Here is a 22170-nt window from a genome sequence, read left to right as displayed (position 1 = left end):
GGTGTTAACAGATGGCGCGAGTGTGGGAATGAAGCGTGTTCGGGGAAGGAGCTTCCTTGTGAGCGCGCTGGCGGCCAGACGGCGGGAGGGGACCGACTGGGCTCCCTCTGCTCGCGGCAGTGCGTGTGTGCGGTCGCGGAACGAGGGACGCGGGGTCCTCGCGACGGGGACGACGAGGAGCAGCTGCGGAAGGAGCAGGAGCCGGGAGCTCCCGGGCACAGCCCCGCCCGCGCGGCCGCCGGGACGGCGGGGGGCGGGGCCGCGGCTGCCGTGTCGCCCGCCGCGGACGGGGAGGCGGGGCTTGGGCGCGGCGCGGGCGGAGGCTCCGCCCGGGTTGTGCTTCCCGGGAGAGCGGCGGGAACCCGCGCGGGGCACAGTCCACCGAGCCACAGCTGCAGCGTCGGGCCGGGTCGCCGAGCGGGCGGTAAGCGAGGGAGCGTCGCCGGGCGCCTGCACGCCCGGGGCAGCGCTTCCACTAGGGACTGTAGCGAGGCACGGCCGGGAAGGGTCACGCCCGGGCTGGGGAACTGACGGCAGAGCGGTCTAGGTGCGAGACGGCCGCTTCCGGACCCCCAGGGGGACGGGCAGCGGCCGGCCGGCGCTGTGAAGGGCGTGGTTGCTGCTGCTGGCTGAGTTGTGCGTTTGAAACTGTTCGGGGGAGAGCTGGGAATTGGAGGGACCCTTTCTGATGGACGACGCGGTGGGTGATAGCTGGGAAGGTGCGTAGCTGAGAATAGAATGAAAAATTGGCCATTGATACAGAATTTCTTCAGAACTCGGGGAAAATAACTTTGCGTTTCTGTTCAGTATTCACCCTTTACGTTGCTTTATTAGAGCGTCCCGCTGCCGACCCGCTTCTGCTTCTGGGGTGTAGTGCGGCAGGCTCCTAGGGCTGGAATCGCGTATGCAGGCAAGAATAACCAAGGAAACTGGACCTATCAGGAAACTTAACTTTTGCCAGCAATAATGTGAAAAAATGTTTTAATAGATGGATTCTACGCTGTCTTTCCAGTGGCTGTAGAATTCTCAGACAAAGACGTGAACTCAGCTTACAGTGCGAACAGATGGTGTATGCTTCATCACCCATCCTTATTCTCGCATTTCTGTCCGGTAATACACATTTGAAAAAACAAAAGTACAAAAAAAAGCTGTTTGTAGATCTTTCCTCTATCTTGAGACTTACTTGCTAACTAGCCACCCGTTAACACGTAACAGTAATGGTGGGATCAGTCTTAAAAACACATGTAATAGGATCGTATTATATGTTAACGGGTTGACCATGTGTGATATCTTTGGATGTAATTAAATAGGGATGAAAATATGTTTTAATGCTAGGTAAGGAAAAAAGTCGTACCTGCCTCTGTGTGACTATGACAAATTATTGTATTTTTTTCCCAGAAGTATGTGAAAAGCTGTTTGTTTAGTTCATTTTCCTTTTTGTTACAGAGGTTTCCCGGATTGCATGGCTTTTAATCATAGTAGCATATTGCAGCACATTTTGCTCCGAGACCTTTCTTGTGACAGTTATATATTCAGTGTATCTGAATACTTTCATCTGGATTTTTTAATTTTTAAACTAGAATCAATAAAATGGAGCAACCACCTTCTGTTTTCACGTTTTCAAGCTGCCTTGATTTACTTTTGATTTTTGAATTTTATTTCTGTAATGCTCACAAAAAATAGTATACAAAGAAATGGATGGAAGAAATTTTCTTTCAGTTTGAAGTTCAATCCTAGGGATAAGCCTGATTTATCAATGTTTATATCTCCTCTTCCAGTGCAGCACTTTTTCCTACACTCACACACCAGACAAATACATATAACATGTTTTATATATATATTACATATGTATGTGTTGTGTATGTATACATGTGCGTATGTGTATAAATGTATGTGTATATGTGTGTATAATTTATAGCATATATGTTATATATACACATCTCAGATCTTAGAAAAACAGCTGCCTTTTTATTGTCCCCAAGCAAAGCAGGTAAGTATTAGAAACTGCACAGAGCTTAGAAGAGGGAAAAGTAGTAGTAACCATTAAACTTAACCGTGGTAAGGATCCTGTTTCCTTTGCTCCATCCCTGGTGAGTCTATTAATTCACATAGGTGATATGACCTTGTGAAAATGATATAGGGGAGAAAATAAGTACTAATGTTTAATGAAGCTAGAAAAAAACATTTTTTTTATTGGTGGAGAGGTCTTTGTTATTTTTATATAAGTGGATTGTTCTGAATCATAGTCTTAGATGGTCTCTCAGACTCTAATACTAGAATTTAAAACTTTGCTGCCACTGAAGTAATTCCCTTAGGTAATAATAATAATAATAATAATAGTGGCAATTAAGTTCTTTGAGAATATGTACTAAAAGACCTTTTTAAAGAATATGATTGGGAATCAGCATATTATCAAGTAAATGAGATAGAGAAGAAATACTGCAATAGTTGAAATTCGGATGTACTTTAAATTTCAACTGTATATATGTAGGTCATATACTCTGAGGTGTCTTATTAATAATCTTAATTATGAATGAATTTTTTGACATTAAAACGCTGAATTTTCCCTGTTTCTAAGATGCTTTTGCTGCTCAACACATCAGTGAAAGAAATTGAGTGTCTGTATTAGTTGAGAAGACCGTGTCTTTATGAGCCATAAAATTATTAGCAATGTATGGTACTGAGGAATTCGTTACCTTGAACTCTTGCTACATTTTTAAATTGGTGTTTACATTAAACCTTAGCTAATCTGTTGATTTCTTGACTGCATGTTATGGGCATTTAAGAAGTTTTCTTGTATGACAGTTTTCATTTTATGTGAAACATTACCAAGGCCAAAATAATTTTTTTTCTGTGCTTGATTTTTATGAGTTGTGTTGCTGTCAGTAAGTGCATGGAACAATGAGAAAGCCAGACTGCAGATTGTCTTTCTTGAAAGGAAGCCACTCTGAGAATGTTCTTTATCTAAAAATAATCTTCCATAATGTCAAATTACAATGTATTTTTGACTTATTTTAAATTCTGACTCTGAATTGAGAAAAAATAAATAAGTAGTGTGGATTTCTCTAACAGGACAGCTCATTGGTGCATGCAGTACAAAAGAGCAAGACTTAAATGCTTGAAATCAAGTGGTTTTAGTGCCATGTGAGGTTGGGTGAGAGTGGGATTATTAGGAGGGAAAAGATGTGAAAAAAAAAACTGTTCGGGAAACATACCCTTATCGAGAGAGTAAAGGTACTAGGTCTTTTCTGTTAGGTACTTTTAACTGATTCAATGGCCCTTTCCCGCTAGCATTGCTATCTAAAGTGGGAAATAGTACATATCATTATTTTAATTGGGGTGAGACTGACATTTCATGTTATATTTTGAGTAATCATGGGTATTGAAAGAAACAGAAAGAAACATGCATGTATGCATTTACTTCTAGGTGAGCTTGGTATAATTTGGACATCATATTAAAAAGAAAAATATAAAATGTATTTTTTATGAAGTAGTATACACAGATAAGGCTTGGTTTGTTTGTTTCTGTCTTTTTAATTTTTAACTTTATGGTTTTGGGGCCAAACCCCACAGTGCTGAAGGCTCTCTCCCGGCATTATGCCCCAAGAACACTCCTGGCTGAGCTCAGGGAGCTTATGCAGTGGCAGGGGTTGAACCCGGGTCAGTTGCATGCAAGGCAAGCCCCCTGCCTACGTTATTGTTTCTCTGGCCGAGTTTCTGTCTTACCTATTAATGGTTTTGTAATTTAGTCCTTAAATTTTTTTATTTTTTTTTAATTTTTTTGCTTTTTGGGGTCACACCTGGCGATGCACAGGGATTATTCCTGGCTCTGCACTCAAGAATTACTCCTGGTGGTGCTCAGGGGACCATATGGGATGCTGGGAATCGAACCCGGGTTGGCCGCGTGCAAGGCAATTGCCCTACCTGCTGTGCTATTGCTCCAGCCCCCTAACCCTTAAATTTTGAGATGATTTAAGTCACTAAATTATTTGTTACTGGGAACCACATACATTTTTTTTTTATTCTGCTAATTCCCGTGGTTTATTTTTATTTTCTGGTTTTGGGGTCACCCCTTAATGTGCCCAGGCCTTACTCTTGGCTCTGTGCTCAGAAGGCACTCCTGGCATTGTTCAGGGGACTGTGTGTGGTGCTGGGATTGAATCAGGATTGGCTGCATTCAAGGTAAGTATACTTATGTACCTGTAGCTACTTCTGTACTTTCCTTCCTGTCCTGCTCATTCTCATCATCTTTTATCATACTCAGCACAAATAAGGTGCTGTATAAGTATTTGCTGAATTACAACTATTGGCAAATACTTTAATGTGTGCATTGAGACAGTGCACTGTGAAGTACAATAGTCAAACAGAACAATTACGATATGTTAACCTTTCTTAGACTGTCTGATGATTAGCTTTCACAAAAGCAGCAAGTGATCTTAATTAGACTTACATTATGTGGGCTGCAAACGTTTGTCTATAAATGCATACCATTATTTCTAAATTCATCCCAGAGATAAGAGATACGCGTGAGAGAAAAAAGATACAGCACTGATGCCCAGAGTTGTGTTTTACCACTAGAGAATGCTTTGGGTCACCACTGTTTTACCTTAAATAAAAGCTTATCTGTAGGCATAATTCATTCTGTAAAGCGTGAATTTTCTCTCCTGTACTTTAAATTATATCTTCACAAGAAGAAATAAAGTTGGTTGTGTTTAAGCACATGTGAAACTGGGCACATATGGTTTCCTTCTGGACACAAATTAATATGATTAGTATTAAAACTGAGAATTTATAGGAACAGAGTGCCAGTACAGGAGGAAAGTCGCTTGCCTTAGTCACAGCTCACCTTCTTAGATCTCTAGTTGAATCCTCACCACCACCACATTTGGTTCCCAGAGCATGACCTGGGCTCACTCCTGAACACAAGCCGTGTAGTCTAAGCAAACCCTGAAAAATTCAAATGTGAGGGAGTGGAGAGAGGTTATAGAGGTGATAGTCCCTAGATTCATTCCTCCGTGTTCTCCCGCCCCCTCTCTTCCTCCCCCAGTGCTTCTGGGTTGGTCTGGATAATTCAAAGCACTGCTTCCAGGTGCCATCACATTGAGCAGGACCAGGTTGTGCTGGCCAAGAATTGCTGGGAGGGCCTCCTGGGCATTGCTTAGGAGACATGAGAGAAAACTTAAGAATTAAAATGTGACTTTTATTTATTTGTAAGATCTAGAAAATTCTAATTATAGTAGGTGCTCGGCAATCATTTTATTAACATTTAGATGCTATCATTTGCTTTTCCCCATACGCTTGCTATTCTACATAGGTTTTGATTGGTGTAGATTGAACTCCCCTTTTCTTGGCCCTTTGGCGTTGCTGTTCTTAGCATTCTGCGACACTTAGCTGAGTTCTTAATTCTTTTCCTCACTGATAAATGCTACGTTCTGAGTTAAGTCTGCATTCACTTTGAGAGCTTTATCTGTAGTCTGTCTATGGCAACAATTTGTCTATTTTTTTATAACCTTTAATAAAGCATGGTTTTATATTTAATAACAAGTATAACTGAAAAAAAATACATTTCTTAGACATCTGTGCCAGCTAGCACCAGTTCAGTCTTCTGCCCACAACATTTGCTTATATTAGATCAACTAGTTGCTGACTTTCTGAAGAGAGAAAATATTGCTATTAAGTACAGCTTGCATTTGAGTGTATTTTTATGTAAATTTATTAATTGGATATCGGAATATGTGTGGTCTTTCCTTTCCTCTAAAACTTTGTTGACTGAAAGATGTACTTTCAAGTCACGCTCCCACCTATGCTTCAGCACCCTTTCTCGGACATTTTTCTTTTGACACACACGTGCAAAAGAAATTTATGGAAAACATAACTATAACATGAGGCCTTATCTTAAATATAACAATCTTGACTTTTGTGTTCAGTGAAAGGTTGCATTCAGACTTCTTAATCAAGCGATATAATCTAGATTATATCAATTGCTGTCACTTCTGAGAAAATACTGAGAAGGGATAAGTTTTGAGCTTGGGGATGAGCCATGCTCACTCCTGACATTATGTCCAGCATAACTGCCTCAGTGCTGATATGCTGCCTCCTGCTCCTCTTGTTTAGAGACCTCCTTCTGTTCATTTGGAAAGGAAGCCTTCCTAACTCCTCCCTACTAAAAGTTTAGTGTGTAAAGACAAGATGGAATTTACTGTGACTTAATAACCCCACTTTTCACGTGTATTACAAACCAGAGTTTCCAGTAACCATAACTGAAATATCATAATGATGATTTCTTCAGCAACATTTAGCAATGCATTGAGTACCTGTCATCTCAAGTCTGCCCCCATTTAGGACCTTGGGTCATAAATAGACCCAAAAAAGCTCATTGGAATACTTTCTATATTTTCCCCACACTGGATTGCTTCTGTCATTTTCTTAATAGCATAATTTATAAAAAGAAATAAAATGTTTAATTTGAGTTTTTTATCCAGTATAATTTAAAGAGTTAATTTTATTGGTTTTCCAAATTTTTGTAATTACTCTCAATACTAAATTATAGTATATAATTGTATTCACTTGAATTAAGTCAGTTATTGAAGCATTTGTTGTATACATCACAAAGCATTTTTAAATCATTGAGACAAACAATTTTCCGGAGTACATTTAGCTTTCTAGTTAGGAAACCTCTGCAAAATATCCTAAATTGCTTATAGATAATTTCTTTATTGCCAAAATAGAGTGTATTTTATAAATCACTTGACATATAATGCTGCAAAATGCCAGAACTCTCACAGCTACTAATATCTGATATCTGTTTTTTTCTGCAAACTCAACTTTTTAAAAATTTTGAGGTCTTATGTATAAGTTACATTAATTAAACCTGTAAGAAAATAATTTCCTTTAATTCAGAATTTCTAATCATCATCATCATCCCGATGATCATCAGTTTTCTCGAGCAGTCTCAGTAATGTCTCCATTTGTCCTAGCCCTGAGATTTAAGAAGCCTCTCTTTACTCATCCTTTCCAAAGATATCGCATTGGAGGCTCTTTCAAGATCAGGGGAATGAGACCCATCATTGTTACTGGTTTTGGCATATGAATATGCCACGGGGAGCTTGCCAGGCTCCCATGGACACAGGAAATTCTTGCTAGCTTGCCAGGTTCTCCCAAAGGGAGAACTAGGCTAAAAGATGAGTTTGGTTTTACAGTCTCTGGATGTTGGCCATTTATTGGATTACACAGCACATGGGGCAGTTTCTGGCTGTGACCACCTAGCTACTTGAAAATGGCGGATCTGGGCAGAAGAGGTCCACTCCCGATCCGAGCAAGCTTGGAGATCTCAGCCCCTAATCCTACATACCTGGGTTCCTCTATCGGTTCCTTAATGCTTGAGGCTTGTCTGAATGTGTGGAGAGGGGCCTTGAGATGGCTGTGGCTGGGTTCTGGAAGTCTTTGGCTGCTGGGGCTCTGTTTGGGGCGGGAAGGGAAACTCAACCCACCCCCTCCAAGGGGCCCCTATGAAGACAGCCAGGCATGGGGGCAAGAGACTGCAAAATATTTTTTTTCTAATATATTTTAAATTTCTATAGTTAAAAGTTATGAACACCTTATAATACCTGGTTGAGTATAATAGCAGAATAGCTAATAATATGTAAATAAACATTTTGAAAGAGCAAGACATATTATTTAAGGTTATCTCTGAAGCAAATTTTTACTTTCATTGTGACCTAAATGTAATTTGCTGTGTAAAAACATTTTAAAGTACATAAATTATTTATAATTATTTCTAATGTCAGCTGAAAATGTTGTACTTGATGGCATAAAATAATAGGGATCTATATATCCAGAACAAGATGTGTGCAGGAAAGTCCTTGCATTCTGAAAGTATCCAAAGTATTTTCTATACTGAAAGAAAGCTTTCCCAAAGTTTTATCCCTCTAGCAATGTTAATTTGGTCAGTAAGTCAACAATGAACATTAAGAGATACTGAAACAAAGCAATTTTGGCCTGTACTAAATAAAGTATGGAAACGGGTTTGAGAATGATTTGGGGGTAACCAGGCAATAGTTTTAGCCATAGTCAAATAATTAAAATCATTGCATTTTAAGTTCCTTTTTGTATTTTAAATTTATTTTGTATTTTAATTTTAAATTTAAATTGTATTTTAAATTCCTTTAAGTATTTGTCCTACTTATTATTTATTTGTTAATTTAATCATTTGTTCTGTCTCAATACCTTTATTTGTTTTTCCTAAATTTTTAGCAAACTAACTTTAAACCAAGCTTCACTTCTGTAATTACCAAATTTCAATTTTCTGCTTAATGACATTGCTCAAGGATTGTTTCTCTGCTTTAAAGGGCTGCCTATCCTGTTTCAGTTACTGTTCCTGAATATCATGTATGTAACATATTTAATACATTTTTTTATAGTTACCAGCACTTAAAAGAATGTAAACTCTGTAAACTTTCAGTCATAAAACATCAAAGAAGCTCTGGATAAACCACAATTAAATACGAAAATAATAAAATGAATGTTTACATATTAGGATTGTTTTTAAAAGTATTTCTTCATTACCTGAAAAAGAAAAATAGACCATCAATTTCATAGAAGGGAACTCACTAAAAAATTTTAATCTTGGGGGCTGGAGCGATAGCACAGCGGGTAGAGCGTTGCCTTGCACGAGGCTGACCCGGGTTCAATTCCCAGGATCCCATATGATTCCTCGAGCACCGCCAGGAGTAATTCCTGAGTGCATGAGCCAGGAGTAACCTCTGTGCATTGCTGGGTGTGACCCAAAAAGAAAAAAAAATAATCTTGGGAAATAGTGTTATTACTCATTCCTAAATAGTGAAAAATATAATTGATATCTATGAGACATCTAAATATTTTTTCAGTCTTGTAATGATGAATTTTTGATTTACAGCTGTGATAAATTGTGATTCCATTGTGGTAGTAAAATCTGAGGAGACACTAGAAACTGAAAATGGAAAAATCTCATGATCCAAGATATTTAAGGGTGCAGGGATGTCACTCAGGATAGAGTACTTGCCATGTATGTATGAAACCTCAGGTTTAATTCCCCACAATAAAATAAAAAGTTATTTACCACAGATTGTTGATTACACTCATTTGTCTATACCAATACCGTTATTATCCAATTTTTATATTCCTATTATTTAACCTTGGGTGAATGGTTTTGTTGGAACAAAACCCTCTGGATACAATCATGGTAATTTTTTTTAAAACTACTTCTACAATTCATAGCATTAAATTGGGTACTATAGAGAAACGCAACAAATCATATGAAATCGTTCCTTGACATATTTTGTCAGTATTTTAAAAAAGACACTGTGAGACACGATTACATAAAATATATTATTTAGTATTATGGCATTATGATTACTATGGTAGTGGTCCAGAAATAAGAGATTGATTTATATGGTAACCAGGGAAAATTATGAGGCAGAGGTAGGGAAACCTATATTTGTTCAGATCAGGGACAATAAACTATTTGCAGTCAGACTATGTGTTTTGGTATGTTAAATGTTACTGGAGTATAGATGTGCCTATTCATTTAGATATTATTGATACTTCTTCCTATAATAGCAGAATGGGGTGAATGTAGCAAAGACCTTATGGCCCATAAGTCTAAAGTGAGTCTTACTGATCCTTTTAAGAGTATTTAACTCATGGTTAATTGTGTGACTCTGCATTCAGAGAAACTGGGATCAAATTTGATTTTATGATGTTACTTGAGTCAGGGGCTGGAGCGATAGCACAGAGGTTGGGCGTTAGCCTTTCACGCCGACCGGAGTTCGACTCCTCCGCCCCTCTCAGAGAGCCTGGCAAGTTACCCATGCGTATTGGATATGCCAAAAACAGTAACAATAAGTCTCTCAATGAGAGATGTTACCGGTGCCTGCTCGAACAAATTGATGAGCAACGGGATGACAGTGACAGTGACTTGAGTCAGATTGTTGGTGTTGATTGAATGAGATTTCACTTTATATAATAATTGGCATACAATACATGGTCATGTGTTATTGAATTCTATATTTTATTACTTATTTTAAACTGGGAAATATTGGAAGAAATTTTTAAGCATTGAACAAACTTATTATATAGGAATGATGATATTGATATATCAACCAATCTGTATGATTGCGTGGGAAAGTATCCCATGGTCTTGGACACCATGATGGAGTAGCTCTAAGCATTGCCAGGTGTAGCCCAAAACTAAATAAATGAATTTTTAAATGATCTTTTTTGCATGTTTGCAGAAATTGACAAAACTAATCCATAAAATTGAATGTAAATGCAAAGAAAAATGTATGTATTAGTGAAATAGGATTAGGAGCCCATTCATCAATCTGTATATTTATAGTAAACTTATCTACTCCTTAATAATTACTACTGGTGATAACTGGAAATCCACATGTGAAAGGATTAAATTGAACTCTGCCTCACACCAAAAGTAAAACTCAAAATGGATCATAGGCCTAAATGAAAGAAATAAGCCTATTAAACTCATAGATGAAATGTATGCTTACATTATCACTCTGCTTCAGTAAGTATGACATGAAGGCACAAGTAAAATATATTCTAGCTGCTCATTTTAAAAGTTTGCATTAAAAAAAAAAAACTATCAAGAAAAGGCAAGCCAAAGAATGGGAGCAAATGTTTGCAAATTAAATAGGTAGGATACTTAGTACATAAAGAATTCTTACAACTCAAAAGTAAAAAGAAAATTCCATTGAAAATAGATGTGAGGGGTGACCAGGGAGATAGTTCAAAGGTTTGGCACTCGTGCCTTTGCATGTGTGCACGTCCCTGAGTTAAGCCTGGGAACTGAGGAGGCCCCAGGAGAATTGCTAGAGTGGTTTTGATGCCCCTCACTTCTGCAGGCCTCCACCAGTACTTTATTCCCTGATGTCCCCTGACACTCAGGCCCAACACCAACAGGCCTTGTATCTCTGAAAGGAACCCCTGGATTCCCCACCCAGCACATCCTCCAAGCCCCAACCCCCAAAGAAAGATAAATAGATTTGAACAGACATTCCTTTCTCCAGGCATGCTATATAAATTTGCATTTGCACAATAAACACATAGAAGCTATATGTCATTAGTTAATAAATGCAACATCAATTACAATAAGATATTGTTCACACCCATTTGATGGCTTAAATTTTAAAAGACAGACAAGAATAAGTATTAGATTGTGAAGAAACTTGACCCCTTAAATTATTTATGGTATTGTAAATGGTGCAGCTAAGCTGGAAAATAGTGTGGCTATTCCTCAAAGTATTACCCTTAGAGATAGTAGTATGTGGCCAAGAAGACATACTAGGCATATATATTTTTTAGAATTGGGAAAAAAATAGGTTTGTGCAAAGACTTAAAAATATCAGAGTAGGGGGCTAGAGTGATAGCACAGTGGATAGGGCGTTTGCCTTGCACCCGGCTGACTGGGGTTTGATTCCCAGCATCCCATATCATCCCCCGAGCACCGCCAGGAGTGGTTCCTGAGTGCAGAGCTTGAAGTAATGCCTTGAGTATCGATAGGTATGACCTAACAAGCAAGAAAAAAAAAATCAGTAGCATTATTAGTTGTGCTGGAGCAATAGCACAGCAGTAGGGCGTTTACCTTTCACGCAGCCGACCCGTGTTCGATTCCTTCACCCCTCTTAGAGAGCCCAGCAAGCTATCGAGATTATCGAGCCTGCACTGCAGAGCCTGGCAAGCTACTCGTGGCATATTGGATATACCAAAAACAGTAACAATAAGTCTCACATTGAGAGACGTTACTGTGCCCACTCAAACAAATCGATGAACAATGGAATGACAGTGGCAGTGACAGTGAAGCATTATTAGTTAAAAAATATGGAGAAAAGTCCAGCTTTCATTAGTGGAAAATGGGTAAACAAAATATATCATTTGAGACATTATTTGATCAAAAGAAGATAGAAATGCTGATACACTATTACATGGATAACATGTTGAGAATATACTAAACCAAGTAGACACACAAGATCACAAAGAGTCTTAGTACCAAGCAATATGGGAATTGGGAAGTGACTGATAATAGAAGATTTCTTTTTTGGCGTTTTAGAACAATATAAAATTACTGGTTACTGTTAAACAGCTTAATGAACATACTAAAATCATTAAATCAAACAAATGTTTCATGTATGCAAGGCATTAACTGCCACTAAGCTGCATCCCTAGTACAAAAAAATGCTCGTTTGTATAAGTGGGCCTTCATAGAACCATCCAGCCTACCGAATCAGACTGTGGCTCCTGCCCAACCAGTGTTGCAGAGGCCCAAAATAAATAGGGATGACTGAAGAGATTGCCTAACCTGGTGTACATGATTTGCTTGCCGGAGACTCCAGGCTGAGACCCCTGAGCTCTACTGGGAGGGGGGCCCGGAGCTGGGAGTAGCTCCTGAGCACACTCCATGTCCTCATAGCTGAAATAAAATAACAATAAGTAAATAAGAAGTAGATACTATTTTGTTCCAAAACAGTACAAATGTTAAAAATAATTGAGCAGTTATTTCAAAATGAGATGTCTTTAGGTAGAATAAAATAATGTTCTTGGTTGAATGCCAAGTATCATTTAGAAGACAAAAAGAAGCTTATATAAGAATGCATATTTAGAACTGGAGAGATCATTCAAGTGTAGATCACATGTTCACCATGTTCATGGCCTTGGGTTTGATTCTTGGCATTCTGTGCTTTCTCTCCTCAGCAGCCCCAGATGTGATACTGGTGGTGCCCAAGCACCGGCAGGCTGAGCACTAGACTCTGGCACAACAGGAGTCACTGTAATGCTGCCTGATCCCCTGAGCTCTTCGGCATGTGACCTCCATTAAAAAAAAAAAAGAAGACGAAGCATTTTCAATATTTTATAAGTTTTACTGCCAGTAAATTTTTGCCTTCACTTTCAGGGAAAAGTGAGTAGTTTAAGAACAAAGAAAAGAAGTATGGTGAAAGTAAAAGAATAAACAAGTTAGAAAATGCTAAATTAGTTTTTAAAATATACAAAGCCAGGTCAGAGAGATTGTACAGAGGCCTGAGTATCGCTGGGTGTGACCTGACAAGCAAGAAATTGGTTGTTAGGCCAACCCTGATTCCATCCCCTGCCCTGTCTGTGTTACCCTGAACACCACCAGAAGTGTGTGATCTCTGAGCACAGAATGAGGAATAAATCTGAGCAAGGCCAGATGTGGCCCCAAATCAAAAAAGGGGAGGAGGAGGGCAAAGGTAAGCAAAATCATTTTAATTCAACGTAAAAAGATAGCAAAACAATAATAACCATAAAAATGTAGTAGGGCTGTGTTTGTGAAGCATGATAAATGTCAATAAAAATTCAAGGAAAAAAAAAACTGACTTGGTCAATAGGATTATTTATACTGGTAAGAATGTAATTCACAGAAAAGTTTTAATAGCCATAAACCTAATGTGCTTATCACATGATATTAAAATACTTAAAACAGATGCAAAACAAACAAGGTGTGGCGTCAAGGCTGAGGTCAAAGGAAATGAATAAATCAAGAATAGTAAAGGACTAAATTGCCATAGGTACAAGCAAAGGTAGTTATAATGGACTAGAAAGAGCATTGATGAAACATTCACAGATTTGAGATTAATTGGTCCTGTATTTGCTACAGTGCGAAAAATGATAAATCAGAAGTTAGATAATAGGTAAGTGTATGAGTTTATGTGTGTGGATTTACTTTATATGAATACTCTTTCCATAATCACTATTATTCTCTAATGTTTTATATTTAGCTATATAGTTGGGGTTATTGAAATTGCCCATCCTGCTCCCTGCAAAATTTAAGTTTAAGGAAGAATGGCTATAAAATTTGAGTGTCTGAGCAGTAAGAGAGAATGAATTGCTGTAGATATTAAAAAGCAATTGTATGTCCTTAAGAATTGTTTAAAAAGTTTCTTAATATGTCTGTACAACAAAAAAAAATGAGTTTACACCTTTTACACTATAGTTAGTGTTGCAAATCAGCTGAAGGTAGTAGATAGTTGATAGAGACCCAAGATAGTACAGTGGTTGAGGCACCTTGCATATGTATCAGACCTCAGTTCACCCCAGCACCATAAGGTTTCCCAGCTATTACCAGGTGCAATCCCATAGGTCCCTAGTACTGCCAGGCGCAGCCTGTGGGACCCCAGGTATCACTAAGTGCAGTCCTAGAGACTCCTGAGCACTGCCAGGTATGCCCTCTGAGCACTGCTGGGGTGGCCTGGGTTCTCGGCACAGTGAGCCTTGAGCAGCACTGCATGCCAACCCAGTTACCTTAGAATTACCAGGCGAGATCCGCAGGCCTCCTGAGCATCATTTGGGAAACCAAAATAAAATTAAAACACTAAAATAAATAATAAGTCAGTGGATCATTGAAATCCATTTCTCTCAAAAGGATTGTACGTATTAGCACTCAGTTTCCTAGGTCATATTTTATATTGAAATAATAATGCATCACTCTAGAAATCCACTTTGCTTTTATTTTGTTTATGTTTGTTTTATTTGGGGGCCACTCCTGGTGGTGCTCAGACTCTCTTGGTTCTGCATTGATGGATCACTCCTGGTAGGCTTGGGGGACCCTGTCGGCAATACTGAGGATCAAACCCAAATTGGCAGCATGCAAGGTAAGTGTACCGCTGCACTGTTGTTCCAGCCCCACCTTCACTTTGCTTTTTATTTATGTGTTTTTAATTGAATCACCATGAAATACAAGTTATAAGGCCGTTCATGATTGGGTTCCAGTCATACAGTGTTCCAACAAGCGTACATTTCCCCACCACCAGTATCCTCATTTTCCCTCCTGCTACCACCATCCATCCCCATCCATCTCTATGCTCTGTGGCAAGCACTTTGTCTCTCTGTCTCTCTCCCCCTCCCTCCCTGTCTCTCCCCCTCTCACTCTCTCTTTGTCTCTGTCTCTCTCGTCTCTCCCCTCTCTCACTCTCTCCACCCTTCTCCCTCCCTCTCCCCTCTCTCTTTCTCTCCCCCCCCCCCTTTGGGCATTATAGTTTGCAATACAACAGATAGTGAGAGTTTATCATGTTTGTTCCTTTACCTACTTTCAGCGCACTTCTTATTCAGAATGATCATTTCTAAATATCTTTTTCATAGATGGTTCCTTCTCGATCCCAACTGCCTTCTCTCCCAGCATTTGCTTTGCAGATGGCCAACTGAGGTCTAATATTCAGCATCCCATAGAATTCTCTGAGCACCTTCAGGAGTATTTCCTGAATGCAGAGCAATGAGTAACCCCTGAGCATTGCCAGGTGTGGCTCCAAAACAAAAGTAAAGGCACAAGTCTTGATACCTCAGTGAAGTCCAAAGACATAGGGAGAATGTCAGGTGCTCAGTGTGTGTTTGTTAAATGAGTGATGAGGCTGATGGAACAAAGTATAAATTTTGTATTTCCAGTTTTCTGAGTTAAAGGTAAATAAATATAAATATTCTTAAAGTTTCATACAAATGATGAAAGTTTGATGATTAAGTAATAAATTTACCACTTTTTTTTTTTTTTTTTTTTTTTTTGCTTTTTGGGTCACACCTGGTGATGCACAGGGGTTATTCCTGGCTCTACACTCAGGAATTACCCCTGGCGGTGCTCAGGGGACCATATGGGATGCTGGGGATCGAACCCGGGTCGGCCGCGTGCAAGGCAAACGCCCTACCTGCTGTGCTATCTCTCCAGCCCCTAAATTCACCACTTTTGGCAAAGCACCCAGTTTGGCAAAACTGGGTTTATTCAGTTTTAAAGAAATTGATGAAAATGAATTTTTGCCTTTTCTGTGTATAATTTGCATATAAATATTAAATACAGAAAACATTTGTTACTGTAATGTTGGTTTTAGAGATATGCATATTAAATGACTATGTTAAGTAGGTTTTTTTCTCTTTTCCATGATGAATTTAGAAATTCTAGGAGATGTATTTGAGCAGCACAATTTAATAGGAATAACACGATGTCTGCACACAGAAGCTAATGAAAAAGAAACTGCAACATTGAGTTATGAATTTTCAGTCATATTCTACAATGTTTCACTATTCCTGGTTCTAGTTTGCATATCTATGAAGACTATTATTAGTGTGTGAAGAGAAATTGTTTTGAGACTAGACTTTAGCTATAACCAATGTTAATATCTACCTACATGTATTATCCTCCCTATTATAATAATCCTATGAGAGAATTGTAGCACTGTAGCACTGTCCTCCCTTGTTCATTGATTTGCTTGAGAGGGTACCAGTAACGTCTCCATTGAGAGACTTGTTGCTGTTTTTTGCATATCGAATATGCCACTACTTAAATTTCCATTGCACAGATGACGCCAGCAAGGCATAGAAAGTAACATAGGTAACCCTAATGCACTCTCTACCAATTTTGGATTGTTTCTTCCTAAATACTTTTGTGTTCATTACTTCAGAAGTGACTGAATCCTCTGTGTATTTCTCTAGAATGGCCCCCAGTTATGTGTGTTTGTGTCGTGTGCCTTGCATTCTGCAACTATGAAGACGCCTGTGATGCACGTGTTTACTGCTGAGCTAGCCCCAGTCTTGAAGTTCTCCTACATTTTAAAAAAAGTTGAGACACTTATAACTACACATCTGGCCTATTTAGAATAAGAACTCGGGTAATTGGGGTAATACATATATATAATTCTGACTTCAGACAAAGCTAGAATATGTACAGTAATAGTACAAAACACTGCTTAATATCAGCTAATATCAAACTCAATTCTAGGAGCTGAAGCGATAGTACAGTGGGTAGAGCACTTGCCTTGCACACAGCCTATCCAGATTTGATTTCTGGCACTCAAGACAACCAGGAGTGATTCCTGAGAACAACAGGGTGTGGACCAAATCCCCAAAAAAAGAAAGGAAAGATATTTTTTAAAAACAGTCTATACACTAAGATTAAGTTAAATTATAGAGCTATCTATTAATTTTCCTTCAGTGTTTTCTGCCCTTAGAAAGGAGTGGAATATCAGATGTTTTTCCTGTGGTGTACAAAAAATTTGAGATGTGTGAAATTGCAAATGCTTATGTTGCTGAGTATGTAGATACACCAAGAAATATTATTGGAATTAATAGTTGAAATATTATTTAGGTTTTCAATGGCATTTTCAGACTATTAGCTTGATTATCAGGAATGTGTAAATTAGTAAAGAGCAGATTTGAAGTATTTAATTTGTTATGAAATATTCATAAAGATACTGTAAAATTTTCTTATCGAGAGTGTTCCGCCCACACAGCAGAGCCTGGCAAGCTAACCGTGGCTTATTCGATATGCCAAAAACAGTAACAACATGTCTCACAATGGAGACGTTACTGGTGCCCGCTCAAGCAAATCGATGAACAACAGAGACAACAGTGCAGTCCTACTATAAAATATTCTATAAAAATCTGAAGTAATAAGCCTTTGATATAAGTAATTGCCTTTATGTATGAAATAGCAGCATTTTAGAACTGTATACTTCCCCACTATATAAATGAATTTTGTTCCAATTCATGTCTTTATTAGATTCAAGTTTATATTATCAATAAAATGTTACTATTTTTTACCTACAGGAAAAAATCTGTTTAAATAAAATATGTCAGTTATCCAAAGTAGATAGTCTTCTACCAAACTACGAATGTATTTTTTAGATGAATACATGTCAGGTGAAATACCATCATGCCTCTGCTTTTGCCATGCCCTTTGTCTATATGGATAGCCATTTTCTCTTTATCTTCCTAAGACCATAGGTCAGACCCCACTAACTCCCCCAGAATCTCAGCCTTCCCAGTAATCACACATGTACTGACAACTCCCAAATGCATTTATATTCCAGATCCAAACTCTGAATTTTAACTTTTGTTGCTGTTGACATTTTTATTTGTTTAATGCACTATTTTCTAAACTTTCCATTGGTATATTTGGGTATCTCACATCTGTTCAAGCCTCCTTTCTCATCTTTCTCTGTACTACGTTCTTCAGCCTTTTCCATCTCAGTGAAGGGCCCTTCCTGTTTCATCATTTCTGTCACATATCCTTTCTGGTCTTTTGTGGGGGGAAGAGGTGGGAGATAGTGTGGTGAGAAGATCTCTCAGTTACTGCCATAAAGTCCAGGGTACTCGGCCAATTGGGCTGAAAGTTCCAGCGCTCTGACAGGCAAAACAGCACTGTTGGAGCCTTGAGTTCTGAACTAGGAGGCCATCAAGGCACACAGTCTGTTTCCTAACTAAAAATATCCTGATTTTTCTCTTTAATTTCTCTTGCTTTCACCTTAATACAGTTAATATTTCCTTTCGCCAACAATAACTATCCAATTTGTTTTTTAAATTTTCTACTTCAAGATGCCCTATAATGCATGCTATAATTATCAGCATCTTAAATTGTTCTGCTTTTTGGAAGTGTAAGATTTTCAATCTTTACCCCTTCTAGCACAGTGGGTAGGGCGTTTGCCCTGCATGAAGCCGACCTGGGTTTGATTCCTCCGCCCTTCTTGGAGAGCCCGGCAAGCTACCGAGAGTATCTCACCCACACGGCAGAGCCTTGCAAGCTACCCATGGTGTATTCGATATGCCAAAAACAGTAACAAGTCTCACAATGGAGACATTACTGGTACCCACTCCAGCTAATTGACGAGCAGTGGAATGACAGTGGTGACAGTGACAGTGATACCATCTTCTATATAGGTCAGCCCCTAGTATTTGTGCCATCCTATACTTTTACTTTTATATTCATGTTTTTCTTTCAGCTGCTTACAGTGGTTTTTTTTTTCCTATACTTGGTCTTCATATTATTCCCTCCATTTGGTATTATTTCACTTCTAAATATTTTTTATTCTTAAACTCTCAGGTTAATGACACTTGCTCCAAGAAGACTTCCCTCATCCCCTGGTAAATTTAAAGTAGGCTCCAGATTTCTTTTTTCCCCTAGAGCACAGTATTGTTTTTGTTTTTTACAGTATTCAATACAGTTGGAAATTAGGTAGTCATAGGTTCATTTCTGTGGTTGGGCATCATTTCTGTAAAGAAGCTTCCCCTGTTCTGTGTCCACAATGTATCCAGAACCAGGTATATAAAATTGTCTAGGATTGGGCGAGAGAGAGTATAGGAGATAAGGCATGTTGACCTGGGTTTAATCCCTAACACCTCCTGTGGTCCCCTGATCCCACCAGGAGTAATCCCTGAGTGCCGAGTCAGAAAGAAGGTCTGAGCACAGCTGTATGTGACCCCTGGGGACACACACACACACACAGACACACAAAATGTCTTGAAGCACAAAGAAATAAAATTATTCAGAAGATACAACAATAAAGGGACTCTAGAAATATGGTCCATATATATACATATATATATGGAAAATGAAGTAATACAACTTTTCTTGTCCCTAGGTTTTAAGTTTTTGGGATCAGACACTTTAATTTGAGCTCATCTTTGTCCCCAGCACCTAAAAAAAAAGTGCATATATATTGTAAATATTGAATAAATTTGTTTACTCTTTTCCAAAATTCTTCACTCAAAATACCATGATGGGAGTTAGATAAGAAAACCTATAGCAAGTGCTCATTAATTTTTATGAACTTTAATTTTTTGAAAACATTTATATGTTTTTACTGCCAGTGATTATTGAAAAACCTGCTTCCTCACAGAGATTGGGAATGGTATAGGGAACAGAATATCACTATTTGAAATTACCTAAACTTGCACCTCTCCTTAATTGCCTACTTCAGAATGGCTATTTGTGGACATATAGTATTTATTCTTTACATGTGCTTGCTGAGTCTAAGTTTAAGAAATACCCATCTTGGGCATCCCTGGCATCCCATATGGTTCCCAGAGCATGCCAGGAGTGATCCCTGAGCACAGAGCCAAGAGGAAATCCTCCTAATCGCTGCTGGATCTGCTGGATGTTGCCCTAAAACAAAAACAAAACAAAACAAAAACTTTAAAAATGCTATTAGGCAAAACTTAAAATGTTACTGAGCAATATATATATATATATATATATGCATAGAGATACGTATATAGTTTTTAAACTGCAGGTATTTATAGTTATACTACAGTATGTTTGCAAGAAATACCACTGCATCCTTTATAGTAACCCTACCAAGGATATATACTTTGGATTTCATTCCAAAGACAGTTATGACCTCATAATTTGGGAGGAGAGGTTAATTTTTTGCTCTGAAAACTAATTTATCAAACTTACATTAAGTTTCTTTTGTAAGAGAAATGATTATATATATGATGCTGCTGAAAGAGTTATTTTATATTTACCTTTGCTTTATTTCAGTTTAAGAATTTGATAACTATAATTATTTTTATATCACTTAATTAGGCTTTAAATCCAGGTGAGAAGTGGGATGAGGGCTAGAATCACCATATGGTGTCCTTAAATACCCAAAATAGGAAAAGCAAGAATTTATTAGTTAATAGGATCTCACATTCTAGCCAAATGTTGGACTTGGGAGATAGAATTCAAGCCAATAGAATAGATGAAATCATTTCTTACCGTTTTTCTACTGCTTTACAATTGTAAACATTTTGCAAGTATTTGTATTGTTTATGCAGTTGAAATATTTAAGCAAACTAAACACCATACATTTAGGAGGAAAATATTTTTAACATTCCAGTGTAACAATGTATTTTCTATAAGTTGAATATTTTTATCAGATTTGAATATTTTAGGTGTCAACATAGAATAAAATTAAGTTTTATGACCTCACTTTAAGAAAATCTGCAGTGGGGCATAGCTTGAATTTCCTTGTCTTTGAGGCACTCTAGCAGTTTCTTTAATCAGATGTATCTATTAGAAGTAAAACTACTCTGGAAAAGCTATATTCAGGAAGGAAATTTAATTGAATGTATCCTCATTATTTTTATAGTTATAGCATAGCTTTTTGTCTGGCTCTACTCTTTTCATAGTCCCATTTTTGATCAGCGAAGTCCCTTCATTTTCCTCCAGCTCAGGATTTCTGTCTTTGATTGCTGGGTTTTGTGCCTACATCGTTAAATGGACTTGATTTAATTGGTTTCGTTCCTGTCCTCCTAATTTAGTAGATTTTTGCTTTCTGGTTTGCCATCAGCACTTTTTCACCCTGTTACTGATCTCCTGCTATTCACAAGTTACCTTTGCCAACTTTCCTGTAAGCCTCAGGAACCTCAGTGAGTCTTTTCATTGTCCAAAGTGATAGTTCTAGGAATATATTCATTCAGCAATTCCTATTCCTTCCTCTCTCTGAATCTTTCAACCTTCCTAGCAGTTTGCAGAACTAGATGTCACAGTATTAGCATGTCCACATTTCATAAGTTTAAATGTTGGGGGTAGAGAATGATTCCGTTTAACCCATGTTATGTTTCAGGATGCTAATTTGGAAGCACTTTCTAAACTGAAAGATAGCACATGGTATTGTGATGATTACCTTACTCTGACCTCCAATATAGAGCCAATATAGATTTTCATTTCATGGTTGAGTTTAGTTTGGAGACAACATCTCTCTGTGCTCAGGTTTACTTCTGACTTTATGTTTAGGAATCACTCCTGACATTTCTGTGGTACCAGGGGTGGACTTGGGTCAGCTGAATGCAAGGTAAGCACCCTACCCACTCATTGTACTGTCTCTGAACCTAAATTTATTGATTTTTCAATCTGCAACACACTTTAGTCTCTGATTTTGGATAAGCAAATAGACAACAATACTGATGTATTGAGTATAATAAAATCAATCAGCATGAAAATAGGTACATTTAATAAATGAAATGATAGAATATTAGACTCCTTCAGGCAACTCCATTATGGTCTAACTACTCATTGTGAAATAATATGTTATTTTAGAGGTGAAGAGGTTGGGAGAGGCAGTGGTTAATACTGTAACCTTGTAAAATACAGATCTATTTCTCCGACTGTTTAAACTTAAATTCAGTAAACATAAAATGTGGATTTGATTTTATCAAATAAATAATTTTTTAAAAATGTGTTGATTTTCGGCGCATATGCTGCCGGAGCCCATGTGCTGCTTGTGCCCACGTGGCCGAGCACATGCGGGGGCCCAAGTACATGTGTCACCTGCATCTCCCCTCTTGAGATGTGTACTTTCATGCTTTCGTGTCTAGAGCTAGGATGTGTATAGAGTACTCTCCACCCTTGGAGAAGCCCGA

The 22170-nt window shown here is 38.2% G+C and overlaps 1 protein-coding gene across 5 annotated transcripts in view; it reads left to right on the top strand.

Moving 5' to 3' along the window:
* The window catches only part of SERPINI1 (serpin family I member 1), a 99705-nt gene that overhangs the window by 149 nt on the left and 77386 nt on the right, over positions 1–22170 (top strand). The window contains exons 1-2 of one of the 5 annotated variants that reach the window (XM_055127129.1): positions 7–424; positions 14563–14657. The exons of 1 other annotated variant lie outside the window; for it this stretch is intronic. The gene's annotated coding sequence lies outside the window, so the exon portion shown is untranslated. Of the gene's footprint in view, positions 1–6; positions 425–549; positions 720–14562; positions 14658–22170 lie in introns of those variants that run through there. 3 more of the 5 variants (XM_055127130.1, XM_055127127.1, XM_055127131.1) reach the window with 3 other exon arrangements.

Source organism: Sorex araneus, chromosome 2 (assembly GCF_027595985.1).
Source record: "Sorex araneus isolate mSorAra2 chromosome 2, mSorAra2.pri, whole genome shotgun sequence".
In the NCBI taxonomy this organism is placed as follows: Eukaryota; Metazoa; Chordata; class Mammalia; order Eulipotyphla; family Soricidae; genus Sorex; species Sorex araneus.
The sequence above is the reverse complement of the archived record's forward strand: the minus strand, read 5'-3'. Positions and strand labels throughout refer to the sequence as shown.